This window comes from Loxodonta africana, chromosome 5, assembly GCF_030014295.1.
Source record: "Loxodonta africana isolate mLoxAfr1 chromosome 5, mLoxAfr1.hap2, whole genome shotgun sequence".
NCBI lineage: Eukaryota > Metazoa > Chordata > Mammalia > Proboscidea > Elephantidae > Loxodonta > Loxodonta africana.
This window is the reverse complement of record NC_087346.1, coordinates 21,656,536-21,680,057: the sequence shown is the minus strand read 5'-3', so window position 1 is coordinate 21,680,057 and position 23,522 is coordinate 21,656,536. Positions and strand designations below refer to the sequence as shown.

Below are 23,522 nucleotides of genomic sequence, written 5' to 3'. Positions count from 1 at the left end.
CACCTACCTATATGCTCTAGGGAAAAGGGATACGCTTTCCTCAGAGACCCTTGGGGGACAATTCTCAGCCCCCTGCCTTGTTCAGAGCAAGACACCCTGCTACAACCAGATACTGGTACCTACACCAATCACTCCTGCCCCTCTAAGACTGTGGGACAGAGCCTGTATCACACACTTGATGATCAGCTACCTGGACACATGAGCTGAATTCATACAAGAAAAATGAATGGACTCCTAGATTGATATACCTGATAACAGCTCTAGCCATCTGGGGACAGGACATCAGAGCTCCAAAGGTGAAAATAATCAAGCTAGCTCACTCAAGCAACCCATTTGGGCATATCAAAATAAAACAAAGCAAGAAGCTACAACACAGTAAGCAAACATAAAATACACTAATACAATAACTTATTGATGGCTTAGAGACAACAGTCATAATTAAGTCACATAACGAAACAGACCATGATCACCTCAATAAGCTCTCAAAACAAAGCATCAAGGGATCTTCTAGATAAAAGTGCCTTCCTGGAATTACCAGAGGCAGAATACAAAAGATTAATATACAGAACCCTACAAGACATCGGGAAAGAAATCAGGCAATATGCAGAACAAGCCAAGGAGCACACAGATAAAACAGTTGAAGAAATTAAAAAGATTTTTCAGGAACATAATGAAAAATTTAATAAGCTGGAAAAATCCATAGATAGCAATCAGCAATTCAGAAGATTAACAATAAAATTACAGAATTAGACAACTCAATAGGAAGTCAGAAGAGCAGAATTGAGCAAGTGGAAGGCAGAATTTCTGAACTTGAAGATAAAGCACTTGGCACCAATATATTTGAAGAAAAATCACATAAAAGAATTAAAAAAATGAAGAAAACTTAAGAATCATGTGGCACTCTATCAAGAGAAATAACCTACGAGTGATTGGAGTACCAGAACAGGGAGGGATAACAGAAAATACAGAGAGAATTGTGAAGATTTGTTGCCAGAAAACTTCCCCGATACTGTGAAAGATGAGAAGATATCTATCCAAGATGCTCATCAAACTCCACATAAGGTAGATCTTAAAAGAAAGTCACCAAGATGTATTATAATCAAACTTGCCAAAACCAAAGATAAAGAGAGAATTTTAAGAGCAGCTAGGGATAAATGAAAAGTCACCTCCAAAGGAGAGTCAATAAGAATAAGCTTGGACTACTCAGCAGAAACCAGGCAGGCAAGAAGGCGATGGGATGACATATAAAAACTCGAAGGAAAAAAATGGGCACCCAAGAATCATATATCCAGCAAAACTGTTTCTCAAATATGAAGGTGAAATTAGGACATTTCCAGATGAACAGATGTTTAAGGAATTATTAAAAACCAACCCCAAACTACAAGAAATGCTAAAGGGAGTTTGTTGGTTAGAAAATCAATAATATCAGGTATCAACCCAGGACTAGAACACTGGGCAGAGCAATCAGATTTCAGCCCAGACAGGGAAATCACGAAAATAAATCAAGATAAAAAAGCGCTAGAAACAGGGAAACAGCGATGTTATTATGTAAAAGAAGACAACATTAAAACAATAAAGAGGGACAAAGAAATGCAGTCAGAGATCTTTCATATGAACAGGAAGACAAGGCAACACAAAGAAATAAAAATTAGGTTTAAATTTAGAAAAATATGGGTAAATAATAAGGGAATCACAAAGAAGAGAAATTATCCTATACATCAAAGTAAAATTACAAGAAAACTCAGCAGAAACAAAATCAACAACAGAGAATATAAGGAAAACACACTATATAAAGATAATCTACTCAGCACAAAAATTAAGTGGGGAAAAGAAACTGTCAAGAACACACACACACAAAAAAAACATCAAAATGATAGCACTAAATTCACACAAAAAAAAAAAAATCATACCTATCCATAATTATGCTGAATATAAATGGACTAAATGCACCAATAAAAAGACAGAGAGGGGCAGAATGGATTAAAAAACATGATCCGTCTATATGCTGCCTACAAGAGACACACCTTAGACTTAAAGACACAAAAAAAACTACAACTCAAAGAATGGGGAAAAAAGTATATCAAGCAAAGAACAATCAAAAAAGAGCAGGAGTGGCAATATTAATTTCTGACAAAATAGACTTTAAAGTTAAATCCATCAGAAAGGATGAGGAAGGACACAATATAATGACTAAGGGGACATTATACCAAGAAGATATAACCCTATTAAATATTTATTCACCCAATGACAGTGCTGCAAGATACATAAAACAAAATCTATCAGCAATGAAAAGTGATATAGGCAGCTCCACAATAACAGGAGGAAACTTCAACACACCACTTACGGTGACGGACGCGACATCCAGAAAGAAGTTCAATAAGGACACTGAAGATCTAACTGCCACAATCAACCAAACTGACCTCATAGACATATACAGAACACTCCACCCAACAGCAACCAAGTATACTTTCTTTTCTAGTACACATGGAACATTCTCTAGAATAGACCACATGTTAGGGCATAAAGCAAGCCTTAGCAGAATCCAAAACATTGAAATATTACAAAGCATCTTCTCTGACCATAAGGCCATCCAAGTGGAAATCAATAATAAAAAAGGAGTGAAAACAAATTAAACACTTGGAAGCTGAACAATACCCTGCTCAAAAAAGATTGGATTATAGAAGACATTAAGGATGGAATAAAGAAATTCATAGAATCCAATGAGAATGAACATACTTCCTATCAGAACCTTTGGGACACAGCTAAAGCAGTGCTCAGACGTCAATTTATATCAATAAATGCACACATCCAAAAAGAAGAAAGGTCCAAAGCCAAAGAATTATCCTTAAAACTGGAACAAATAGAAAGAGAGCAACAAAAGAAACCCTCAGGCAGCAAAAGGAAACAAATAATAAAAATTAGAGCTGAACTAAATGAAACAGAAAAGAGAAAAACAATTGAAAGAATTAACAAGACCAAAAGCTGGTTCTTTGAAAAAATCAACAAAATTGATAAACCATTGGCCAAAAGAAAAACAGGCGAGGGAGCAAATAACCCGAATAAGAAACGAGAGGGGAGTTACTACAACAGACACAACTGAAATTAAAAGAATCATGTCAGATTACTATGAAAAATTGTACTCTAACAAATTCGAAAACCTAGAAGAAATGGACGAATTCCTAGAAACACACTACCTACCTAAACTAACACAAACAAAGGTAGAACAACTAAATAGACCCACAACAAAAAAAGAGATTGAAAAAGGTAAACCAAAAAGCCCTGGCCCGGACAGCTTCTCTGCAGAGTTCCACCAAACTTTTAAAGAAGAGTTAACACCACTACCACTAAAGGTATTTCAGAACATAGAAAAGGGTGGAATACTCCCAAACTCATTCTATGAAGCCAGTATATCCCTGCTACCAAAACTGGAAAAAGACACCATAAAAAAGAAAATTACAGACCTATATCCCTCGTGAACTTAGATACAAAAATCCTCGACAAAATTCTAGCCAATAGAATTCAACAACATATCAAAAAAATAATTCACCATGACCAAGTGGGATTCATATCAGGTATCCAGGGATGGTTCAACACTAGAAAAACAATGTAATCCATCATATAAATAAAACAAAAGACAAGAATCACATGATTTTATCAATTGATACAGAAAAGGCATTTGACAAAGTCCAACACCCATTCATGATAAAAACTCTCAGCAAAATAGGAATTGAAGGAAAATTCCTCAACATAATAAAGGACATTTATACAAAGCCAATAGCCAACATAACTCTAAATGGAGAGAGTCTGAGAACATTCCCCTTGAGACTGGGAACCAGACAAGGATGCCCTTTATCACCACTCTTATTCATCATTGTGCCGGAGGTCCCAGCAGAGCAATTAGGCTAGATAAAGAAATAACGGGCATCCAGATTGGCAAGGAAGAAGTAAAAGTATTTCTATTTGCAGATGACATGATCTTATACACAGAAAACCCTAAGGAATCCTCAAGAAAACTACTGAAACTAGTAGAAGAATTCAGCCGCGTATCAGGATACAAGACAAGCATAAAAAATTCAGTTGGAGTCTTCTACACCAACATAAAGAACATCGAAGAGGAAATCACCAAATCAACACCATTTACAGCAGCCCCCAAGAAGATAAAATACTTAGGAATAAATCTTACCAGAGATGTAAAAGACTTACACAAAGAAAACTACAAAACTATTCTGCAAGAAACCAAAAAAGACCTACATAAGTGGAAAAACATAACTTGCTCATGGATAGGAAAACTTACTATCATAAAAATGTCTATTCTACCAAAAGTGATCTATAGGTTTATGCAATTCTAATCCAAATTCCAATGACATTTTTTAATGAGATGGAGAAACAAATCACCAACTTCATATGGAAGGGAAAGAGGCACTGGATAAGTAAAGGATTACTGAAAAAGAACAAAGTGGGAGGCCTTACTTTACCTGATTTTAGAACCTATTATACCGCCACAGTAGTCAACACAGCCTGGTACAGGTACAACAACAGATACATAGACCAATGGAACAGCATTGAGAATCCAGACATAAATCCATCCACATATGAGCAGTTGATATTTGACAAAGGCCCCAAAGCAGCTAAATGGGGAAAAGACAGTCTCTTTAACAAATGGTGCTGGCCTAACTGGATATCCAGCTGCAAAAAAATGAATCAAAACCCATACCTCACACTGTGCACAAAAAGAAGCTCAAAATGGATCAAAGACCTAAATATAAAATCTAAAACGATAAAGATCATGGAAGAAAAATAGGGACAACACTAGGAGCCCTAATACATGGCATAAACAGTATACGAAACATTACTAACAATGCAGAAGAAAAACTAGATAACTGGGAGCTCCTAAAAATCAAACACCTATGCTCATCCAAAGACTTCACCAAAAGCGTAAAAAGATTACCTACAGACTGGGAAGAAGTTTTTAGCTATGACATTTCCGATCAGCGCCTGATCTCTAAAATCTACGTGATACTGAAAAACTCAACTACAAAAAGACAAATAACCCAGTTCAAAAAATAGGCAAAGGCTGGGAACAGCACTTCACTAAAGAAGACATTCAGGTAGACAACAGATAACCGAGGAAATGCTCACAATCATTAGCCATTAGAGAAATGCTAACCAAAACTATAATGAGATTCCATCTCACTCCAACAAGGCTGGCATTAATCCAAAAAACACAAAACAATAAATGTTGGAGAGGTTGTGGAGAGACTGGAGAACTTATACACTGCTGGTGGGAATGTAAAACAGTACAACCACTTTGGAGATCGATTTGGCGCTTCCTTAAAAAGCTAGAAATAGAACTACCACACGACCCAGCAATCCTACTCCTCAGAATATATCTTAGAGAAATAAGAGCCTTTACAGGAACAGATATATGCACACTCACGTTCCCTGCAACACTGTTTACGATAGCAAAAAGCTGGGAGCAACCAAGGTGTCCATGAATGGAAGAATGGGTAAATAAATTACGGTATCTTCACACAATTGAATAAAACAAACAAACAAACAAAAAAAACAATAAAGAACAGTGATGAATCTGTGAAACATAACCTGGAGGAACCTGGAAGGCACTATGCTGAGTGAAATTAGTCAGTTGCAAAAGGACAAATATTGTATAAGACCACTATTAGAAGAACTCGAGAAATAGTTTAAACAGAGAAGAAAATATTCTTTGGTGGTGACGAGATGGGAGAGGGAGGGAGGGTGGGAGAGGGATATTCACTAACTAGATAGTAGATAAGAACTACTTTAGGTGAAGGGAAAGACAACACACAATAGAGACGAGGTCAGCACAACTGGACTAAACCAAAAGCAAAGAAGTTTCCTGAATAAACTGAACGCTTTGAAGGCCAGCATAGCAGGGGTGGGGGTTTGGGGACCACTGGGGACATCTAAGTCAATTGGCATAATAAAATCTATAAAGAAAACATTCTGCATCCCACTTTGGAGCATGGCATCTGGGGTCTTAAACACTAGCAAGCGGCCATCTAAGATGCATCAATTGGTCTCAACCTACCTGGAGCAAAGGAGAATGAAGAACACCAAGGGCACAAGGTAATTACAAGGTCAAGAGACAGAAAGGGCCACATAAACCAGAGACTACATCATCCTGAGACTGAAAGAGCTAGATGGTGCCCGACTACAACTGATGACTGCCCTGAGAGGGAACACAACAGAGAACCCCTGAGGGAGCAGAAGAGCAGTGGGATGCATCCCCCAAATTCTTATAAAAAGACCAGAGTTAATGTTCTGAATGAGACTACAAGGACCCTGGTGGTCATGGCCCCCAGACCTTCTGTTGGCACAGGACAGGAACCATTCCTGAAGCCAATTCTTCAGACAGGGATTGCACTGGACAATGGGATGGAGAGGGATGGTGGTGGACACTTGAGACTATGTTGGCATTTCCTGTCTAGAGGAGAGATGATAGGGTAGAGGGGGTTAGAAGCTGGCAGAATGGAGATGAAAAGAGAGAGCGGAGGGAGGGAGCAGGCTGTCTCATTAGGGGGAGAGCAATTGGGCATATGTAGCAAGGTGTATATAAGTTTTTGTGTGAGAGACTGACTTGATTTGTAAACTTTCACTTAAAGCACGATAAAAATTAAAAAAAAGAATTTAACGGTGACGGTGCCTGTTGGAACTGGGATGTTTAACAGTGTGGTAAAGAAAGAGAAAGTGTTGAATCACTTCAATCCTTTGGAAATTAAAAAAAAGCATATTTGACTTTAGATATTACTCTTACGCATGATTACTTATTATATTATTACCTTTTAAAAAACAAACAAATTGATCTATAGAAAACAAGACACTTCTAAAACCCAGGTAAACTAATGATTACTTAAGAGTTACCAAGTCAGTTTCTAGAAAGCAGCTCTAAAAGGTGACTATTAAATTAAAATGATAAACTCCAATAATTTTTAAAGATGGAAATTAATTTTAAGTAATCGGGAATTTCCACAAACAAGTTTTTGTGTCCAGCTTATACACACCAATTACAAGGAATTAGAATTCACCGAATTCTCTTAGAGACGCAATTTCCTGAGGCAGAGATGAATGAGCGAAGATGGGCCAGTAGAGAGGCAGTGGGCCAGGTTCCTGGATTATAGTGGTGAACAAGACAGACATGGAGCTTTCAATTTGGCCTTAGCTTTTCTCCTCTTTATTACAGTGACGGTGCAAAGGTGAAGTGCTTGGCTGCTAATGGAAAGGTTGGTGGTTTAAACCCATCCATAGGCTTCACAGGAGAAAGACCTGGGGATCTGCTCCTGTAAAGATTACAGCCCAGTAAGCCCTATGGTGCAGTTCTTTTCCATCACATGGGGTCAGTGTGCATTGAAATTGACTCAACAGCACACAACAATAACAACATTTCATATTTTTCAGAATCATTACCCTCCCAGCTCTGTATTCCAAGGAGCCCTGATGGTGAAGTAGTTAAAGCCATCAACTGCTAACTGGTGGTTCGAAGCCACCAATGGCTCCTCTGGAGAAAGATGAGGCAGTCGGCTTCCATAGAGATTTACAGCCTTGGTGAAACCTGTGGGGTCACTATGAGTTGGAATCAACTCCACAGTAGTGGTTTGGTTTGGGGTTAGCTCTGTATTCCAGATATTGCCACTCTTAAGAGAAGAAAGATATCTTTATCATCTCAGGAGATTTATTCTTTCTATGGAGCATTAAAAAAATTAGCCCTTTCCCCCTTTCCGTATAGAAATCCAGGTCTCAAAGTGGTAGAGTTATCATCTGGGGTCCCTATCATTCTAATTGCGGAAATATTCTTACTGCACCAAAATATCTCCTCCATGGTGTTTGAACTCTTTGCTCATTTTGTGTATGTGTGTGTGTGTGTCTGTGCACACATGTGTGATTATTTTTGGCAAAGAGTCCAGGGCTTTTTCAGATTTGTCAAAGAATCTCTGTCCCAAACCAGGGATAAGATGTTGCTCTGTTTTAAGGGAAGGGACTTTATTTTCTACGCATGGCCTCTTTTTCCAGGCAATTAGTGAAGGTTGGATTTTTTGTAACAAGTATATGCATGGTTTTCAATGCTGCGCCTTATCATTTAGGGAATATACTTGGACCATTAAACCCTTTCACCTGCATTACCATAACAGTCAAATGATAATCGCATCACCATTTTTTTTTTGTGGTCGAATTTGGCCCAGAATTTTTGTTCCTGATCTACCTAAATTTCCAATTCCCCAATAGAACTCTACTACTGAAAAAGAAAAAAATTTTCAAGACTTTTTAATAACAAGTCTAAGACATTCTTATATACCTCCTTTCTCAAAAGATGACTTTACTTATAGTTTTTTTCATAGGTAAACAGATATTTTTAAAATGTCAATTTTTTAAAAAACTTCAAAAATCTTAATATAGTATGATGCTCAGAAATTGCTTAATTGAGTCTTGGGTTTCTCATATTGCTAGTTCAAAGTATCAGAATATTGGGAAAATACAGAATATACAGCTTGGCTCTTTCTAGGATTCTTTTCGTTCTTTGAAAGCTATTTCTAAATTAACGTAAATATGCAGGTTGATTTAGCACACTTCTACTACTCCTAGTATTGAATCACTCCATATTAAAAAGAGGCCACTGACTTTCTCTGAAAGATGGTAAGCTAGGTGGTGAACTCATTTCTAAAATGTTGGCTTAGGTTACTAGGACTAGCGGAAAGGAGATGTCTATAGATGTACAGATGCTATAGCCACTCTTTCAGAAAAGTTGCCTCCTCCTCACTGAAGTTGAGATTAAGTCACTCAATTCAACAAATTTATAAAGTTTCCGTTAGAGTGCTGGTGAAAGAGCAGTGAACAGGATAGCTAGAGTCCTTCTTTCACACAGCTAACTCCCTAAGACACTGATAACCAATCAGGCAATGATAATATGGTAAGTGTTGTAGTGCTATGGAAGTAGAGTGTGCGATGTGAGCATGCTAAACAGAGGAACAGCAGTCTTTTCCTGGGATTCTTGTCTTCCCTGGTATGACATATTGAAAAATAAATTGCTATATGTATACTCCATGTATAACCCATTTGGGAAACCCTTACCATTCCTTTTCCATAGGGTATGTTTCTAGGTACCTTCTGTTGTTGTTGTTGTTAGGTGCCATTGAGTTGATTCTGACTCACAGTGACCCATTGTGGCAGAGTAGAACTGCCCCACTGGCTTTTCTTGGTTGTAATCTTTATGGAAGCGGATCTCCAGGTCTTTCTCCCACGGAACTGCTGGGTGGGTTCGAACTACCAACCTTTCAGTTAGCAGCCTGAACACTTAACCATTGAGCCACCAGGGCTCCTTATGTACCTGTAGAGAGGGAAAATCCAGGGGATATGGCAATTTTTTTTTTTTTCCATCTGTGCCTATAGGATTTAGGCTATGGTTTTTCTGTTCCTGTTTCTCTGTCAATCAAAACCCATTATATATACATATATATATATTTTTTTTTTTTAGAAGTCTTTTGAAATTCTGCTAACTGTACCCTTCGTTGTTTTCTAATATACTTCAGGAGTTATCTTCTCTCGCACTCTCTTTCCTGTTGTTTCAAATGGCTTTAGATAGGAGGGAAGGTGGATGCATGTGCTCAATCTCCAAAACCAAAAAACCCAAACTTGTTGCCATCAAGTTGATTCTGATTCATGGCGACCCTATAGGACAGAGTAGAACTGTCCCATAGGGTTTCCAAGGAGTGCCTGGTGGATCTGAACTGCAGACCTTTTGGTTAGCAGCCATAGCTCTCTAACCACTGTCACCAGGGTTTCCATCTTGATCTAATTTCTCATACAGAGTTTAGCTTAGCTGTTCTCCACCTACTCTGTGAAAACTTCTTTCTCCAGAGATCTTCTATTACTCCCTATCAGAGTGTAAGTTGCTTCACTTAATGGTTTCTTGTATTTGATGGAGACCATAACACAAGACAGAGTTTTTATAGAGGTCTGTCATATTTATGAAGAATCTAAGGAAGAACTTAACCAGTTTTTGTATTAGTTTTCTTTTCTTCAGCCAATCAGACAGCACATTGTTTTCTGACATCTATACAGAGTGGATGGATTTTAAATACAATTCTACCATGTTGCTAATGTTTTGAAAATGCATCCTCTGGACTTTTACACAGTGGGACACATTACTCTAGTACACTACTTTTGTACCATAATAAAAGAACTAAATGTTTTTGTTCTGATTTCTTTGACTTTTCCTTTCATTAGCTCCTTTTCCAGAAACTATAGTTTCTTTCCAGAAATTAAAACACTTCTTTAGCCAGTTTTTCCTTAGACATTAATCTTATCAAACAAAGGCCTTGAAGTCACCTCCTAGCATTCGTGCCGAAAGGTCATCTGTCCTTTCCCTCCTGGATGCCATTCTGGTTTCTTCTTCTGTTGTTTAATGTTTAAACTGCACTGTCCAGTAGTACACCACCTCTTAAAGGGGTCCGTTAGGGATAAAACTGTGTCCCCCAAAGAAATGCTTTGAAGTCCTAACTCCTGGTACTTATGAACATTATCTTGTTTGGAAATAGCGCCTTTAAGATGGGAAGGGTAGGGCCTCATACCATTTGAGTGATGTCTTATAAAAGAGGATAACAGACCCAATTATAAACGGGGTGTTGCATGTGAAAATGGGTCTACAAGTCAAGGAACGCCAAGGATTATTGGCAACCACCAGAAGCTAGGAGAGAGACATGGAACAGTTCCCCTTTCCGAAACTTGACACAATAAATTTCTCTTCTTTAAAACCACCACTTTATGATATGTTGTCACAGCAGCCATAGAAAGCCAAGACAACATCCATTGCACGAACAGTGAGTTCACATCAAGAATAAAGCTTATCTATTCCCTTATTCCCTACGAACTATTGCTAACTGACCTGTTGCCTCATTTTAAAAGCTACCAGCTAGTTTGAAAGTAAATTCGCATATAGTTGCTCCGAGTTATCCATTTACTAGACTAGAAGGTTTTGTTTTCTATCTTTAAATGGACTTTGCTAAAAGTTTTATTTTCATATTCATTGCCAGATACTCATTCTCCTGGGTATTGTGTTAAATCTGGCAAAATTTAGGCAAGCTTAAGAATACCAGCAAAAATAATCCATTAAATGGACACGTTTTGACACTCTAGATACTGCTTTCTTAATTTTGTGAATGTCAGAGTCTGTGGCCCTTTAATTTTAAATGTGTAGATTATAAATATCTGGTCCAATGGGTAAAGATGGAAGATTTAGGAGTGGGAAGACTTTACTCAAATCTCATGGTGGCCAAAGGCACACTGATCAACTCTGTCTCTCTGTCTCTTTCTCTCTGTATCTAACTGAGTCAGAATTTTTATACGGAAAATTCTCGTTTCTCACCACAAGAGGCTTGGGTTTAAATATTTGTGTGTAGTAAAATATCTAATAACGTAAGCATCCAGAGTAGTGTGACCTGGATACACAGAAAACATAATAAAAGGCCCTCGACCTCTCTGTACTGGAAGTGTTAGCAATTATCTGTGTGATAGAAGACAGACAGCAGAAAGGAAAGGAAGAGCTGCTTAGATAAGCCCTGAACTAAAGTATCAGGCCTTGAGTGACTGCTAAGATGTTTTACAGTTTATAGCAAAACACATTTTTCCCCCTTAGGATGTTGTACGTTATTTGGTGGCACAGCATCAACTTGGCTTAGTTTGAATTAACAGGTTTGTCAGTGCCTCACTAGTTGGATTCAAGCAGATAAAATGTAAACCAGAGAATAATGATATGCTTGCCTTGTCTTATGGAATGAGAGTAACAGAATCGGGCCATGCCAAAACCGTACCTCTTTTTCTAGACTCATTATAAGTTGTGAAGTGGTGTGATGCAATGTGAATGTCTGGACAAGTATCCCTTTTGTTGTTCTCAAGGGGGTTATGTCCTGGATTTGTTCCTTTGCAAACTCTTTGCAGTTTACATAGCTGGAAAGACTTAACTGCTTGGCAGGGGCACCCATTTTATCTGTGAGTTTACCCTCTTAGAATGGCTGGCAGTTGCTGTACATATGAACTGTGTTATTTTTGCCTGTGATTAATCTTGACTTTGTATCACTCATTTCTTCTTTTAATCATATGAGAAAATAGTACTGTACATGAGCACTCTAGCCGTTTTTGAACCACTACTTGCCTGTCAGTTGTACTATGGTGGCTTATATGTTGCTGTGATGCTGGAAGCTATGCCACCAGTATTTCACCCATGGTGGACAGATTTCAGCAGAGACTAAGATAGACTTGGCATAAGGACCTGGGGATCTACTTCTGAAAAAAATTGGCCAGTGAAAACCTTATGGTTAGCAGAGAAACATTTTCCAATATAATGCTGGAAGATGAGCCACTCAGGTTGGAAGGCACTCAAAATACAACTGGGGAAGAGCTGCCTCCCCAAGGTAGAGTTGACCTTAATGATATGAATGGAGTAAAGGTTTTGGGGCTTACATTTGCTTATGTGGCAGAACTCAAAATGAGAAGAAACAGCTGCAAAAATCCATTAGTAATCAGGAAATGGAATGTATGAAGTATGAATTCAGGAAAATTGGAAGTCATCAAAAATGAAATGGAATTGAACTGAAATGGACCGGTATTGGCCATTTTGAACTGGACAATCATATGGTCTACTATGCCAGGAATGACAAAGTGAAGTGGAACGGCATCACATTCATGGTCAGGAAGAACGTTTCAAGATCTATCCTGAAGTTCAATGCTGTCAGGGATAAGATAATGTTCATACACCTACAAGGAAGACCAGTTAATACAAATATTATTCGCATTTACCCACCTAGTTCCAAAGATAAAGAAATTGAAGATTCTTACCAACTTATGCAGTCTGAAATTGGTAAAAAATGCAATCAATATGCATTGATAATTACTGGTGATTGGAATGAGAAAGTTGGAAACAAAGAAGGATAAGTAGTTGGAAAATATGGCCTTGGTGATAGAAATAACTCTGGGATTGCATGACAGAATTTTGCAAGACCAATAGCTTATTCATTGAAAACACCTTTTTACAACAATATAAATGGCAACTATACACATGGACCTTGCCAGATGGAATACACAGGAATGAAATAGATTACATCTGTGAAAAGAGACAATGGAGAAGTTCAATATCATCAGTTAGCACAAGGCCAGGGGCCAAATGCAGAACAAAACATATGCAAATTCAAGTTGAAGCTGAAGAAAATTAAAACAAGTCCACGAGAGCCAAAGTGCTACCTTCAGTATATCCCACCTGAGTTTAGAGACCATCTTAAGATTAGATTTGACACATTGAGCACTAATGACTGAAGACCAGACGAGTTGTTGAATGACATCAAGGACTTCATACATGAAGAAAGCAAAAGGTCATTAAAAAGACAGGCAAGAAAGAAAAGACCAGAATGAATGTCAGGAGAGACTCTGAAACTTGCTTTTGAACATAAAGAATCTTAAGAGTAAGGAAGAAATGAAGAAATAAAAGAGCTGAACAGATTTCAAGGGCAGCTTGAGAAGACCAAGTAAAGTATTATAATGAAACGTGCAAAAACCTGGAGATAGAAAACCAAAAGGGAAGAACATGCTCAGCATTTCTCAAGCTGAAAGAGCTGAAGAAAAAATTCAAGCCTCAAGTTGCAATATTGAAGGATTCTATGGGCAAAATATTGAACGACCCAAGAAGCATCAAAAGAAGATGCAAAGAGTACATACAGTCACTGTACCAAAAAGAACTGGTCAACATTCCACCATTTCAGGAAGTAGCATGTGATCAAGAATTGATGGTATTAAGGGAAGAAGTCCAAGCTACACTGAAGGCATTGGTGAAAACCAATTGACGGAATACCAATCGAGATGTTTCAACAAATGGATGCAGTGCTGGAGGTGGTCCTCATCTATACCAAGAAATTTGGAAGAAAGCTGCCTTGACAACTGACTGGAAGAGATCCACATTTGCATCCATTCCAAAGAAAGGTGAGTCGACAGAATACAAAAATTATCTAACAATATCATTAATATCACATACAAGTAAAATTTTGCTGAAGATAATGCAAAAGTGGTTGCCTCAATACATTGACAGGGAACTGCCAGAAAATCAAGACAGTTTCAGAAGAGGACATGGAATGAGAGATATCATTGCTGATGTCGTATGGATCTTGGCTAACAGCAGAGAATACCAGAAAGATATTTACCTGTGTTTTATTGACCATGAAAAGGCATTAGACTGTGTGGATCACAGCAAATTATGGATAACATTTTGAAGAATGGGAATTCCAGAACACTTAATTGTGCTCATGAGGAACCCATACATAGACCAAGATTGCATCACAGTTGTATTCTTTCACCATATTTATTCAATCTATATGCTGATCAAATAATTCCAGAAACTGGACTCTATGAAGAAGAATGTAGCAACAGGATTGGAGGAAAACTCATCAAAAAACTGAGATATGCAGATGACACAACTTTGCTTGCTGAAAGTGAAGACTTGAAGCACTTGCTGATGAAGATGAAAAGACTACACCCTTCAGTATGAATTACACCTCAACATAAAGAAAACAAAAATTCTCACAACTGGACCAACAAGCAACATCACAATAAATGAGAAAAGACAGAAGTTGCCAAGGATTTCATTTTACTTGAATCCACAATCAATACCCATGCAAACAGCATTCAAGAAATCAAACAATGTGTTGCATTAGGCAAACTTGTTGCGAAAGGCCTCTTCAAAGTGTTAAAAAGCAAAGATTTCATCTCAAGGACTAAGGTGCTCCTGATCCAAGCCATGGTATTTTCAGTTTCCTTACACAGATGTGAAAGCTGGACAATGAATAGGGAAGACCAAAGGAGAATCTGAATTATGGTGTTGGCGAAGAATATTAAATATATCATCGACTTCCAGAAGAATGAACAAATCTTCTTAGAAGAATGAATGCTCCTTAGAAGCAAGGATGGTGAGACTACGTCTCACATACCTTGGACATGTTATTAGGAAGGACCAGTCCATGGAGAAGAACATCATGCTAAGCAGAGGGTCAGTGGAAAAGAGGAAGACCTTCAATAAGATGAATTGACCCAGTGGCTGTAACAATGGGTTCAAGCATAGCAATGATTGTGAGGATGGTGCAGGACCCTGCAGTGTTTGGTTCTGTTGTACTTAGGGTCGCTACGAATAAGAGCTGACTTGATGGCACCTAACAACAACAGCCTTTTTGAAAGAGGAACCAAGGGAGAGATTTGGATTTCTCCTGTGCTCCCTGATCTTCCTTCAACACACCCTTTCCCTTTTACGAATGTGCAATCACTTATTTGATGAAATTTTGTAAATATTTGAGTATGTACTCTGAAAATATTAGGCCATATACTTTATGTTTATGGGTGAGGGATATTAATATCACATACATTTCTGAAGATTACAAAACAAGTAAAGACAGTATACATATTCTCTAGGATTCTTCTGGGTCATTTTCTCTTACACCTTGCTACTGTACTCAGTGCTTTGGTTAATAGCAGAATTGAAGTCACGGTATAGAGAGATTGTGGAAATGATTAATTGCCAGTAAGGATTACTGTATTGACTATGAAGGCTTTCTCTGTTTTAGTAGCCACTTTGTCCGTCACTTTAATGACTTATTTTAGAGACAAAATATAACGTGTATATAATATTTGGCTGATATTTTTTCAGAATATCTAGTTGTGAAATTCAATAACCTGTATACTCCTGCTCAAATAAATTTACCTCGCAAATATTTGAACACAGTTCTTCTGAATTCACATTACACATACAATTGAATTTAGGATATTCTCATTTTTCATAAGATATATTTCAATAACTCGATTAAAAACTTGCAATGCCGCAGCTGTCTTTGATCCCACCCTAAGTTTAATGCTTCTTGACTTCATGTTCTGGTGTACCTAGATTTCAGGCAGAGATTGACTTCCAACTTTCCAAAACACTTTTGTGAACCTGAAGGAGAACAATCCTGAATACGTGTACTAACCACTCTTTGAACAAAGCCAATCTATGTTTTTTTCATATAAAATATGTACTGACTGAAAGTCTTATTTTACTCACAATCACTAATTACTTGGATGTTCAATCCTCAGTACTTTAAGAAGCAGGATGAAGGGCGATAGGAAGGATCACAAGGAGAACAGTGAGAAGTAACAGCTGTTGACCTAAAAGATGCCCTTGGGCCTAGGGGCGAATTTATCCCAGGAGCTCTACGCACCAAAATTGTGCCTGAGGGTAGTGGTATATTATAAGACAGTATAATATTTAGTATTCATAATGATGATCCTGAATTTACAAAAATATATTTGTTTTATATTTCTGTCATGAATAGAATATAGTTTCAACAAAATTTAAAATAAAAATTTCAATGCTTGAGAGAGTAAATGTCAGTTATTTGGAAAATTATGTTATGTGGAGTAACTTATCACAGGATAATGTAAGAAATGAGCTAGTGAATTAATCAATTAGCTCAAAATATTTCTTAGATAAAATGAATGCTCTTTTCTCTGCTCAGATATCTTAAGGTGGCTTCTTTCATCTTGTATATAAAATCTATTTCACCATTTACCGAGTTTGCTATGATGGTAACCCAGTAAGATGGCTGGTGGGCTCTCACCTTTTCTCCAGTGGCCGTGCCTCTACCCTCCGTCTTTCACATGTGCTTCGAATGGGGGCTTTCTTACTTTCCTAGCCTTGCCACAGTGACTGGTCCAGGGGATGGGCATGTGATCAAGGATAGGTCAATCAGTGTCTTTCCTCATGAATTTTTGAAAACAGGACTAAAGGAAGGGTTCTTTCTTGTCTGATTGTAAAGGTATAAGGATGTAGGCTTAGAATCCCAAGAATTCTCTAGTAGTCAGAGAAGCTACCATACAGACATGACAGTGCAAATTAACGGAGCCAGATAACATTGGAGTCCTTAGTTCCAGCTGCTTCTAGGACCAGCTTCCACCCTTGCCCCTCCAGTTGTTTGCTTCCATAAGGCAAAAAATTCCCTAAGCTACTTCAGTTTGTGGTTCTGTGTCTTGCAGCCAAACATCTTCGTTAATCAATTTTTTAAGTGTCAGGAACTTCACATTATGCCATGTATTTATAAACCTTGATTGTGGGTGTTATTACCCCTATTTCATAGTTGAGGAATTTGGGCCTCAAACGGCAAGTACCTTGCCCAAGGTCACATGGATAGTAGATGGCAGAGATGGTTGCTAAAGCCAGGCTCACTGACTTTGATGCTTATCATCTTTTAACTACAACACTTTTGTGTGCACTTCTCTCCAACACATCCTCCCTCCCTGAACTGTCCTTGTCTGTTGTGTCTCTTCAGTTCAGAGCATTAAATCCAGTTGACCAGACTGGATCCTGTCATCCCACCTTTAAACTTCCTTGGGTAGAAGAGACTGATGTCTTCCTTACACTCTGCCAAAGCATGTGTCTACCCTCTTTTAAAGCTATGTTTGAAATTCGTTTGACCACCAAGTCTTCCTAAAGTAACCCGTCCTAATACAGATTCCACTTTATTCCAGTATCCCTTAAGCATTAAGGAACAATTAGTATTGGGCTTATTTACATATTAATTTTCATCCTTTCCAAAGGGGGTTTATCCCATCTACTTTTACATTATAAGCTCCTTGAGGAAATGGTTTAAGGATACATTTCTGTGGCAATCCTATCGTATTTTCTGTTCAGTGATCAGTCGCAGTGGACACTTAATAAAAGTTGTTGACCCCCATCATCACCATCATTCTTATTACCTATTTAGATACAGTATAGTATTTCAAGTTTCCTAGCTTATTTTTCTTGAGAAGACATCTCAAAAAGTATGCCTTTGTGTTATAACGTTTTATGCAGTCGTTTCAATATTTTTCTGTTGTAACATTTTTCTGATGCTCATGTGGATGTCAAAAAGCAAGTTCCAGTTTCCTAATCTACGCTTCTGCTTCCCACTTATGTGAAATTTCCCTGGTGGGAGAGTTTTGCAATGTGTTCTATTGGGACAAAAGTTTAGCTGTCCTCGGAGAAGTAGACATTTAAATGCTCTATTTCCCTTCTAGTAGTACTGCTGGGTTGGTTGGCAGACATTTATTCCAAAACCCAATTCCTGGAAGCAGTCTTTTTTCTTTTTTTTTTTTTTTAAAGATGTTCACCTTTAGAAGTCTGAATATCATACAGTGGCCCACTCTAAACTGTCTCAGATCGGCTGGTCTCTCTTAGCCAAGCTGCACCCCCTCCAAAAATAAATAAATAAATAAAAGTCTGAAGATGATCAGGCTTCCTGTTCTGTGGATTTTGAATTACCGTAATTAGGTTTTTATGTTTGCAGCCACAGAGCCAGCATTGATCTCTCAGCTTGGGCACTTTCTATTTCAGTTGGTAATTACTCCGTGGCAAAAAAAAAAAAAAAATCACAGATGGGGGAATTGAGGACATAGTTTACTTGGTGCTGACTCTTTGGAGTGGGGGCAGGGGACACCGTAATTCTAGCTTTCCCCAGACCATGGCTACTAGGCTGAATGTAATAAAAAAAAAAAAAAAAAAAGGGGGGCTCTTTAATTTCCTTGCACCCATTCAAAGGCGCTTCAATAAGAACATGTGAGAAGACTATAGAAGGGAGAGAGTTGGTGATGGGGGAGGGGATAAAGTAGAAGGAGCTCTTGGGAGGACTCTGGAAGTCGGTATAACAGTATCATTAAACAAACATTTTACTTTTTTTTAAAGATTGTGTGTGTGAGCGCGAGCGCGCGTTTTAACTTAAGGTTAGATTCAAATAATAAGCACTAGTCGCTGGATCATCTACTTAGCCCTTATCGAGAGTTTATTTGCTTATCACATGAGTCAAAAAGCAATGCATCCTCTAGTTAGCATCTGCTAAGACCTTCCCTTCTATTACGGAAAAGACCTCTCCGCTCCTTCCCTCTCTCCCAGATTTTTCTATGCCTGGGAAAGCTGGTTTTATATTATTAAAAGTTTGAATCGCGCAGCCCAGAGTCACTGGCCCCTTTAAAGGGGACTTTCTCTCTTGTCTTAAGAACAGACCTCGCGCGGAGCCAGATGGTTCCCGTCTGCTGCTTTGAGTCAATGCACTTCCTCCCTCAGACGGGAGCCCTTTTGCCCTCCTTCCTCCCCCACCCCTCCCCACTTTCAGCCCCACACCACTGGGCCTCTCTGTTTTGTCGCTAGAAATAATCTTTTATTGCCCAGTTGTTCGGAAGTGACCTTTTGCCCTTGATTAGATAGCACCAGGCTCTATCACCGGATTGCTTTTGAGCTGGCATTTGCTTTTTTGTGTCGGCTGATCCGGTGTCAGGGAGAACAATGCAAGGCTTTGCAAAATTTTAGTATAGCTAAGGCTTCGTGGAAGGAGGCTTGGCGGTGCAGTGGTTAAGGGCTGGGCTGCTGACCAGAAGGTTGGCTGTTCGAAACCACCAGCTGCTCTTGGGGAGAAAGATGTCGCAGCCTGCTACCATAAAGATTTACAACGCTGCAAGCCCTATGGGGCAGTTCTACTCTGTCCTTCAGGGTCACTATGAGTCAGAATCCACTCAATGACAGTGGGTTTGGTACTTTTTTGAAGGCTTCATGTGAAATAAGTGGGGGTGGGGAGACCTGGGGTTATGTAAAACAACTCCATGAATCCCGTTTGCGGAAAATATCTTTTCTTCAGTAAACCGAAAAACAAATGGTGTGTTTTAAAATTCGTTTGTATGTATTTAACTCACTCTTGTTTAACAACCATGCATTTCAGAAGAATAGGAGATTATTCCAGGATTTACTGTATTTTATTTAAGAATCAAACTGACTCAGTCTTACATTAAAATATTAATCAAATGCACTGTTGAATTTCTCAGAGAGTAATTTTCCAGAAGGTCCCAATTATTCTAAGTAACAAGTGTAGTAAACCATATAAATGTTTATATGGGCTTAATCACTTAAGGCTAACTCATTTTTAATTTTAAAAACTAGGGAAAATATCCATGACTTTATTTACTTCTCGGGTTAAATGAAGAAATATGTGGCTCTGTCTCTTTTATAATAGTTGTTAAATTCTTTTGATTTCAAAGTCCTAGGAATATCTGCTGGAGCTAGTAGAGTGGGTGAATGTAAAAATTCTTGTTTTAAAACTCTCTATTTCACTCTAGAGCTGAATATTCTGCTCTGTAGGTACAGAAGGATTCTGGGATTCTTTTTGAAATTTGTCAATCTATTATTAACATCTAAAATTTTGATGTTTCCTAGTCCACAACCTAAGAAAAAAATGAAAATGGCTTCTCTCACCAAACTCTGTCTTTCCTACAAACCATGCAGCCCTACATTTTTATTATAGGTGATTCTTAGCACTAATGGCCATACTCTTAACTCTTGGTTGGCGAGTTGTAGTGGCTTAAAAAGAATTGCCATCTTTCTGCTTTATTTCAGGTTGTCTGGTCCATTTCTTGTTTTAGAGGTTTGTAGTGTTGGGAGATAACTGAGAGGTTATCTCGACTGTTTTCCAGTGTCATACGGAAGGCCTATCTGTTCTTCTACACTATGTGGAAAGTATGTACAGCAGCCTTCACCACAAAGGAAGTTAAAGATGTAACGTGCAGGGTGAGTAAGTATTACCGGCATCATTTTATAGACAAAACAGCAGGAACTCACAGCCAAGCAGATGTCCTAGAAGGACCCAGGGGGACTGCAAGGTTCCTAATTGCCTCGTTTCATAGTGTAAGGAGGGTTGTTTTCATAAATATTATATATGGATGTCACAAAGAAAAACTACTGGTAATGTTCTACTTTTTTCATTTTTTATGCTTTGTTAGTTAAATATATGTCTCCCAAAAATTCAACATGCAGCATAGAAAATTTTCCAAAGAATAATTTTGAGAAGAGAGTTATATATATGTATATATGTCCACATATTTTAAAAGAGCATGGGTATTGTTGATCAGTTTTATTAGCAGACAAGACAAATAGTTTGCCAGATAACCTGCCATTTGCTGAGTTTCCCTGGTTGAGCCTAGGAGATTGGGAAATGACCAAGGAAAGATTGATGTTGAGACATCACTGAGTGGAAGGAAAACATGCCATTTAAGAGTTTGTAGATTTCTTTTGGCTTCAACTCATCTATCTGTTAGTAGGGGCAGACATGTCTCTGGAGAAGTTTAGGTAAGTTTGCTTTTAAAAGCATTTGGGCTTTTAAAAAGGGCCAGGGAATGGTTCTTCTTCAACCTTATGTTTTCCAGAGAATGGAGTCCTCAGCTCCGGTATTGGCCTGGGGATCGGTCAGATTGCATGGGATGACAGGAGACAAAATGGAAGGCCTCTTAAGGACCTTTGGGTGAGTAGCAAAGGAAACGCTGGATCGGTTTATCATTGTGGCTTACAGACAGTAAAAGACTAGGTCTTGGCAGTGCTTATCTCGTTTTAAGTTCCTCATCTCTGAAATAATGATAATTCTCTTTTTATCTCGTTGGATTGTTGTGGAAACTAATAGTTTTATAAACAGCGAATTCTTTATGAGAAGGATTCAGTTTGTATATGAACTTGAAGAAGAGAGTAGGATTCAGGAAAATGAGATTCTTCTGTTGGTCATCTCTAAAAGGGACTAAAAACTTTCCCCTCATTTACGAGGTTAAATAAAATATTGAGTGAGATATATATGATGTTCTCGGCAACCACCACAGCAACAGAACAAAATAAATAAGCACACAAAATAACTATGTAGTCACAGTGTCCAAGTCAATATTAATTAATTATATCAGTTATTAGTATAGCAATACTATAAAAAGTTTAAATATATGTTAAAGTTGCGGTCATGCCTAGAAAGCTGATTTTTACAAAGTAAAAGGACACATTAAAAATAAAGTAATAGTAAAATATCATCAACCCTCTTCCCCCACTGGAAATTAACTGGATATTAGTTTTGTCAGGAAATAAACAAGGCAGTTGTTGAATTATAATAATTGCCCATACTTCCTAATATTTAATTTTACCCATGCTGCCCTACAATTTGTATTTCTTTCTCTTCACTGAAATGGGGCTCTGTGAACTTCTTGGAAATCCTTCTCTTGGCATGATCCCAGATCTCTCTCTTCACCCCTTTGACCCTTGTCTTAGGGATGATGAGGTCTCTGTGCCTCTTTACATAACTCAACCCACGCATTCACTGGGGTCTGTGTTTAGTTCTGTGCTTCCTATCACCTGTTAATGCTAATGCTTCCAAATCCCAGTCATTGCCCTCTGTCCTTTTCCTTTGCTATCCTTCTTCGTGGTTTTCACAAATAACCGTTACCATCTTAATTGAAATGACTCTGAACTTTCCTTCACTGCTTTGCCCGTCCAAATGCCTTAAATCTTGTTCTCTGCAGGATAAATACTGCACAGATATTCTACTGATGGCCAAAACAAACATTTTAAAAATGAGACTTATTAACTCCTGTAAGAGCTTATTCTTACCACCACAGTTATTTATTGAGTGACTTTGCAAACGGTATTAAATAACTTGGGTAGAGGTGGAAAAAAATAAAACATAACTTTTCGGCTCATAGATGAACCAGCCTCAAAACATTATGGACAACCTTGTATGTGATGAAACCTAGGGGCAGTGAGGAAGATGTGCTTCTCCTGTGGCCCCATCCTTGTTCCAAGGTATGTTCTCTCATCTAAGGGAAAGAATACAAGAAGAAGGTGTGCATGTATTAGAACACATTTCTTTAAGCCCTGGATGGACAACTAACCTAGTTGGCTTGTTGGATCACCGATCATTTAATGCTGTCTGAACTTCAACTTTCTGTCAAAGATGTTTACCTATTAACTTCGAAATACATGAAAAGACCGTAAGTGCTAAGTAATTTAAACAGAATGTAATTGTATTACAGTGATCATGTGAGGGATTTGTGACTGCTACAATCAAAACGAGAATATTTATGTCATGGTTGTAGTTAAGTGTTCATTTGCTTGTTTACTTATTTATTGCCTTTCTCTCCCAGTAGACTGTAAACTCCTGGAGGGCAGGGACCATGCCTGTTCCAGGGATCGCTGTAATCCTGTTTTGTAGTACAGTTTCTGCCCCTGGGAAACAGTCAATAAATATTTGTTGGATGGATGGATGGATGGATGGATGGATGGATGGATGGATGGATGGATGGATGGATGGATGGAATATTATAAATAATATCAAGAACACTGAGAAGTTCAAAAGAGTGTCTGAAAATCCATCCACCAAAAAGCTTATGTACGTTAATATTTGTAGAATTTCTCAAGTCCTCATTCCAACTTAGAGTTTATTTTAGATACAATTTCAATAAACCTGGCTATCTAGTTTCCAAGGTGATATAAAACTGGAAGTGGATAATCATGAGTTGTTGAGAGGGATCCAATGAAGGCACTGTGTTTCCACGAGAAGTGATAGCCAACAGCCTGAGAGTGAGTTAGGAAGCAGAAAGATTGCTCTAAAAACTCAAAAAACGTGGCAGTCTGGGATTACTTTATACAAATTAAATGGAAT

The 23,522-nt window shown here is 38.1% G+C and overlaps 1 long non-coding RNA gene across 1 annotated transcript; it reads left to right on the top strand.

The window, feature by feature from the left end:
* Nucleotides 1–19,999: 19,999 nt before the first annotated feature.
* LOC135231477 (uncharacterized) lies at nucleotides 20,000–23,058 on the top strand. Its single transcript, XR_010322186.1, has 3 exons — nucleotides 20,000–20,797; nucleotides 21,259–21,353; nucleotides 22,564–23,058. It is a non-coding gene; the product is annotated as an uncharacterized LOC135231477 (long non-coding RNA).
* The last annotated feature ends 464 nt before the right edge of the window (nucleotides 23,059–23,522 follow it).